This window comes from Megascapheus bottae, chromosome 29, assembly GCF_031878675.1.
Source record: "Megascapheus bottae isolate mThoBot1 chromosome 29, mThoBot2.hap1, whole genome shotgun sequence".
NCBI classification, from domain to species: Eukaryota; Metazoa; Chordata; class Mammalia; order Rodentia; family Geomyidae; genus Megascapheus; species Megascapheus bottae.
In genome coordinates, this window is record NC_143537.1 from 10834858 (window position 1) to 10842345 (window position 7488).

Sequence of the window (7488 nt, forward strand, 5' to 3'; positions counted from 1 at the left end):
TTGAGACTCACAGGACCTTAAAATGGAAAAGCCAGCTGGGCGCCTGTGGCTCATGCCTGTAATCCTAGCTACTCAAGAGGCTGAGATCCAAGGATCACAGTTCAAAGCCAGCCCAGGCCCAAGGGTCTGTAAACTCTTTTTTTTTGCCAGTCATGGGCTTGAGCTCAGGGCCTGAGCACTGTCTTTGGACTTTCTCAAGGCTAGAGCTCTACCACTTGAGCCACAGCACCACTTCCGGCTTTTTTCTACGTATGTGGTACCGAGGAATCTTCATGCATGCTAGGCAAGCACTTTAACCACTAGGCCAAACTCCTGGCCGGTCTGTAAACTCTTATCTCCAATTAACCTCTAGAAATCTGGAAGTGGTGAGGTGCCCAACTTGGTTATGCGGTAGCTTTGAGCTGAAGAACTCTGCAACAGGGCCCAGGGACAGAGTTTAAGCCACATAAGAAAAAAAAAAAAAGCTTAAGAAAATACTATGTCATTAAAAAAGAAAAAATAACTAGAGCCAGAGCTAGTAGTGTTGCCTACTGGCAGAGTGCTCACCTAGCTTTCATGAAGCCCTGGGTTTGGTTCCTCAGAACCACATACTCAGAAAAAGCCAGAGGTAGTGCTGTGTTTCAAATGGCAGAGTGTTAACCTTGAGAAAAATTGTCCAAGGCCCGGGCCAGTCCCTGAGTTCAAGCCCCAGGTCTGGCAAAAATAATTTTATATATATATATATATATATATATACATATATAATCAAGGTGATAATACAGCCAGTGCAGTAGCTCACACCTGTAATGCTAGCTACTCAGGAGGCTATGATCTGAGGATCAAGATTCAAAGCCAGCCCTGGCACAAAGCAACTCTTATCTTCAATTAACTTCTAGTAAAGGGGAAGTGAAGCTTGGCTCAAGGGTAGAGCGGTAGCCTTGAGCTGAAGAACTCAGGGACAACACCCAGGCTGAGTTCAAGCCTCCTGACACACACACAAAAAAGTGATAATTCAGAGGGGTTGTAGTTACATTAGTTGAATAAAGATATATTGCTTTTTTGGACTAAGTTACTTCACTCCTTCCTACACTCTCCCAGTTTTCTCTTCCCATTCCCATCCACAATTATATATTTTCCACCACTCTGATCACCCTTTGTGAAAACATCTATTTCTTTCATTACCAGAGTTACTATATCACTAGCTTCACTTGAGCAGCAGTACTGAAACTGGTCAGAGACTAGCTGATTCTAGGCTTAGTAGGCTTAATTAGGAATGTATGTTCCAGCCACTGGAGAGTAGAGATTGATTAGAAATGTCTGTCTGGGCCACGCCAATGGGACCTCAGACATGTCTTCCCAGATTTTATCATTAGACTGCAGAATAACTCTTCCCTTTTTGCCAGTCTTGGGGATTGAACTCAGGGCCTGAGCGATGTCCTTGGGCTTTCTCAAAGGCTAGAGCTCTACCACTTGAGCCACAGCACCATTTTTGGCTTTTTTTCTATGTACGTGGTACTGAGGAATCGAGCCCTAGCCTTTGTGCATGCTAGGCAAGCACTCTACCACTAGGCCAAACTCCTGGTCTGGAATAATCTTTTGTTTCCCTCCCTCCTTTCTGAGATCCTATGCTTCTCTCTTAAAGGTTTATTGTGATTTTTGATACAACATCATTGGGAAGGATTCGCTGGGAAACGTCAATGCCTGGTATTCAGTCCTTCAATATAGGGGTTTTCCTGGCCTATTTTGTGTTCCTGAGCTACTGTTCATGAAAATGGAGACTGCAGGGCATATTTGGGCATGTAGACTTCAACTTGAGAGCTCCTGTAACAATATAAAGAAAAATAATAATGATTTATTTTTGTGGAAGTAAATTCCTCAGAGGCAAAGAGATAAGGATCAGGTAAAATCTGGGGAGCTTCCATGACTACCTGTGTAGTGTAGTTTTCATTGTTCAAGGTTACATTTTTGATAAATTTATTTCCAAGTGTTATATTCTTATACTCGTGTAAATGAAATTGACTCCCTACATTATTTTTTTATTAAAGTATTTATTTATTTATTTATTTATTTATTGCCGTTCCTGGGCTTGAGCTCAGGGCCTGAGCACTGTCCTTGGACTTTCTCAAGGCTAGAGCTCTACCACTTGAGCCTCAGCACCACTTCCGACTTTTTTCTATGTATGTGGTACCGAGGAATCAAACCTGGGTCTTCATGCATGCTAGGCAAGCACTTTAACCACTAGGCCAAACTCCCAGCCTTATTAAAGTATTTATTAACATTGATTTTTACATCATATTTTAAATGACAAGTTTAACAAACAAGTGTTCAAGAATCCCTACATTATTTTTATACACTATTTTAATACAGATATGCTATCCTGTTACTTCACTGAACTCAGTTATTGACCATAATAATTTTTAGTGAATCCTTGTGATTTTTCTAAATAAAAGATAATGTTACTTGGAGCAGTGGCTCACACCTGTAATCCTAGCTACTCAGGAGGCTGAGATCTGAGGATCACGGTTCAAAGCTAGCCTGGGCACTAAAGACAGTAAGACTCTTCTCTCCAATTAATCACTAGAAAACGGGAAGTGGGACTGTGGCTCAAGGGTAGGTTTGCAGTTGATAACTTGCCTGGGCTGGGAAGTATCTGAGAATATTATCTCCCATTAACCATAAAATGTCAGAAATGGAGCTACAGTGGTAGAGCTTTAGTCTTCATTGAAAAAACTTAGGGACAGCACAAAGCTCCTGGGTTCAATTACCAGATTAATAAATAATAAATAGTAAGATGGCCATCGTAAATGAATGTTAATATTGTAATATAAATATAGTAAATTCATGTCTGACTTGGGCAAGAAGAAAAAAACTCAATAAGCTTTCCAAAGAGAGGTACACTAAATGTAGAAAAATAAAAATAAATACATGAATACAAAAATATCATAAGTAAAAGCAATAATGAAAAATACAAATAGTGATTAATATGAGAGGAACTAAACATAAGCATAAATTATATGGCACATATACAGACCATTGAAAATAACAGGCAGATCACAGATCTACATAATAAAAGTTGTATGCTGGCACTAAAGAATGTGAGACTCTTATTTCCAATTAACCTCTGGAAAATGGGAAATGGGGGTGTGGCTTCAGGGGTAGGATGGTAGCCTTGAACTGAAGAGCTCAGGAACAACGCCCAGTCCCAGAGTTCTCAAAAACAAACAAAAGAAAAGTTGTATGCTGAAAGGCAAAGACTTGAAGGATATGTTTAAAAAGCCACAGATTTCTGAAATTTTTAGTCTACCATTACGATTAGAGAATTAACACTCTTCTTACTGATAGGACAACCAGACTAAAAGTCTCACATGGAATAGCATATCTTATCCTAATGTAGAGATGAAAAATAACTACCCCCAGACCCAAAATTATTCCCCTTCAGTAAACAGAATAAAAAAAAAAAAAAAAACCTCCGATTGGAAAAATCTCCAAGGACCCAAAGGCTGCACAAACAGGAACTTCTGAACCTTAGTCAGCCATTGTTCGCACAGGTGTCCATAAGCTCCAGGAACTAGCCTATTTTGTGTCAAAATTAGAATTGCACGTATAGCATTTGTTTCCCAAGCCATAAAACTACTCTCTGACAGTTGAATGGGACTCAACTGGCTTGAGAACTTCCCGTCAGTTTCCACCAGCCTGGGAAGCTCCCTAATCCCTATCTTATCTCACTCGACCACCTGATGGGTGTAAACCTGTGATTTTTGCCTTTAAAAAGACTGTGTAAACCCTGATCAATGATGTTGGGTGCGTGTGGATGGAGTTCCCCCTGCCTGGTTTGTAACCCACAATAAACCTTGCTTTTGCATTTCGGACGCTTTTGCATTTGGGGACCCTGTCTCAGGGCATAACACTAAAAGCTGTTTATAAAGCACTATGGTGTTACATTTACCAAGAAAGACAGAGTAAAAATAAGCATGAAGACATTTGTAGAAATCTATGTGCAAAACAAGTACATGAAACGTAATATATTTCTAATAATCTATGAGTGAAATACTCCCAGGGAAAATAGAATGGATGTGGAAGAAAACGTACTCTATCATTTTGATTTAGAGTATATTAAAGGTAGCCACTTTTTTACTTCACCTTTGAAAAAAAAATTTGTTTTCCCACAACTGGCCTTGAACATTTGGCCTGAGCTATGTCCCTGCTCTTTTCTCTGTGATCAAAAGCTAACTCTACCACTTGAGTCAAAGCATCAGTTCTGGGGTTTTCCGTGTAGTTTACTGGAGATAAGAGTATTCCTAGATACTGTGATCCTAATTACTCAGGAGGCTGAGATCTGAGGATCCCAGTTCAAAACCATACCAGACACGACAGTCTGTGAGACTCTTATCTCCAGTTAACCACCACAAAACTGGAAGTGGCACTGTGGTTCAAGTCTTAGAGTTCTAGTATTGAGCTGAAGAGCTCAGGGACAGCGCTCAGTCCTAGAGTTCAAGCCCCTCAAGTCCCCCCCAAAAAAGTCTCATGGAATTTTCTCCCTCAGCTGTCATTTAACCATGTGCCAAAGATCTCAGCCTCCTGCATAACTAGGATTACAAACATGAGCAACCAGTGCTGGTACAAATACTTTAATTATGTATGGTTTATTCACGGGTATGACTTTGTTGGAGGTGTCCTACAACTCGACAGAAATGGGATGAAAAGTTGCCAGAGCTGAAGGAAGTAGGAAAGACTTATAAAGACATGTGCCCTGTGGAGATGATTTGTTGGGACTAATTGTGGTTTGCAATAGCGAAGAGCAGACAGAAAGTATGTGTGTGCATGCATGCATGTGTGTCTGGGGGAGGAGGAGGAGATGTGTTCATATGCATCCTGAGGCTCAAAATCAGGACGTAGATGCTGTCCCTGACCACTTTTCTTCAAGGCTAGAACTCTATCACTTGGGACACATCTTCACTTCTGGTCTTTCTGGTGGTCAATTGTAGGTAAGAGTCTCACAGAAATTCCTGGCTGGGATGGCTTTAAACAATGGTCTTCAAATGTCAGCCTCCTGAAAAGCTAGAATAGAGCAAAGTAACATTTTTTTCATATATTTTTATTGTAATTAATAGAAGGGTTACATTATATTCCCCAGATAGAAAGTGCATTATTTCACATACATTGATACCCTTTCTCATGTCTTGGTCCCCATTTCCCTCCCCCCATCCCCACCCTTCATCTTGTTTTCCCCCCTTCCCTATCCTATTTCAAATAACCAAATATGCAATATACAATATATGAGATAACAAAGTGAGATACTGTAACAATATGAGATAACCAAGGGACAGCAAAAGAGATAAGAGATAACATAGAACATTAAGGACAACAATCACTCATTATATGGTTTTTGTTTCCATATCCTAGTGGTCCTTTCATTTAGCGTCATACTATATGGCCTTATGTATTTAGGTTTTGCTCTATTGCAAATCTCTGATAGGAGAGCCCAAGGTTTCTACGGATTATGACAAATGAGGGAAACCATTGAGCCTATGTTCCTTTGAGTCTGGCTTACTTCACTTAATATGATTTTTTTCTAAGTCTTTCCATTTCCTTACAAATGGGGCAGTGTCATTCTTTCTGACAGCAGCATAGAATTCCATTGTGTATAGATACCACATCTTGTTGATCCACTCAGCAACTGAGGGACATCTGGGTTGGTTCCATATCTATGCTATGGTAAATAGTGCTACAGTGAACATCATTGTGCTAGTGGATTTAGTATGTCCTTGTTTCTGGACAATTGGGTAAAAGCCTAGTAGTGGAATTGCTGGGTCATAGGGGAGCTCTATGTTTAGTCAAAGCAACATTGTATAAAGTGAAATAAAATAAGAATTCTGACTGGTATGATATAATCATATATGTATATATACATATATATATATATATATCTTTGTGAGGGTAGGGAGGAAGATACAGATATTGAGGGAAGAAGCTAATTTTTTTTTTTGGCCGGTCCTGGGGCTTGAACTCAGGGCCTGGGCACGATCCTAAGACAATTTTTGTTCAAGGCTAGCACTCTGCCACTTGAACCGCAGCACCACTTCCTGCCTTTTCTGTGTATGTGGTACTGAAAATTTGAACCTGGGGCTTTGTGCATGAGCATTCTACCTCTAGGCTACATTCCAGGCCCTGTAAATCACTTTTATAATAACAATAAATTATAATGTAAAGAACAATACAAATTGCTCAGGCAGTATAACCTCTGGAAAATAAATAACTTATTAGACCTTATCCTTGGAGATGTGTAAGTGTGTATAGATATGTATCTTCAACTTGTGGCTTTTGTCATCTTTTCCCAAGAAAATAGTGTCTAATGTACAAGGTATGTTGGCAGAGGCATGTAATCCCATTTACTAGGGAAACAGGCAGCATTTTGTTCTGAGGCTGACAAGTTAAAAGCCAGGCATGGTGGCTCATGCCTGTAATACTAGCTATTCAGGAAGCTGAGATCTGAAGATGAAGGTTCAAAGCCAGCCTGGGCACAAAAAGACCTGTGACTTTTATCTCCAGTTAACCTATAGAAAATGGGAAGTGAGGCTAGGCTCAACAGTAGGGCAGTAACCTTGAGCTGAAGAGCACAGGGACAACACCCAGACATAGGGGTAGGGCGGTAGCTTTGAGGTGAAGAGCTCAGAGACAGTGCCCAGGCCAGAGTTCAAGCCCCATGACCCACCAAAGAAAAAAAAGCAAAAGTTGGGCGGGAGTATGGCCTAGTGATACAGTGCTTGCCTAGCATGCATGAAGACTTGGGTTTGATTCCTCAGCACCATATAGATAGAACAAAAACAGCTGGAGGTGGTGATGTGGCCCAAGGGTAGAGCTCAAGCCTTGAGAAAAGTCCAAGGACAGTGCTTAGGTCCTGAGTCCAAGCCCCACAACTCGCCCAGGTCCCGAGATCAATCACCAGTCTTCAGGTTTCAGTTTCCCTAGGTCCTCATACAAGTATGAGTCCCAGGAGCCAGGAAATCCTTTATTATGTATTATCTCATTTAATACCTATGACTGCCCCAATAGGAGAGCTCAGTCTGAATGTAGCAGTTCAGGTTCAGTTTCAATTGGTGCTCAGATCTGTTTTTCTTCTGGAAGTAATCTTGTCTCTGGGAGGAGGACAAAGACTCAGAAGCTTCCCCTATGGAGTGCATCCTATATTGTAACAGTGATTAAAACAGGTCCGAGATTAAAGCTGGGTTCTTAGTACAAAGCCACTAATATGGAAAGACTGTGCTGGTGTGCAGCTTTGGTCAACTGGGGACTCTTGAACGATATAAGCCCATTCTCCCACCACCCAAAAAAAACAAAGAAAATCTAAGTCCCAAATCCAATTATCTTCACTTCTTCTAGGTAACTAGAAGAGGAGATCGGAAAGGGTAAGAAACTCCAAGTAGTTTCCTTCCTGTTATGTTCTTGATTGCTAAACTTTGCTCAAGCAGTAAATACAAAATACAGTAGTTGTGTGGCCAGGAGTTTGGC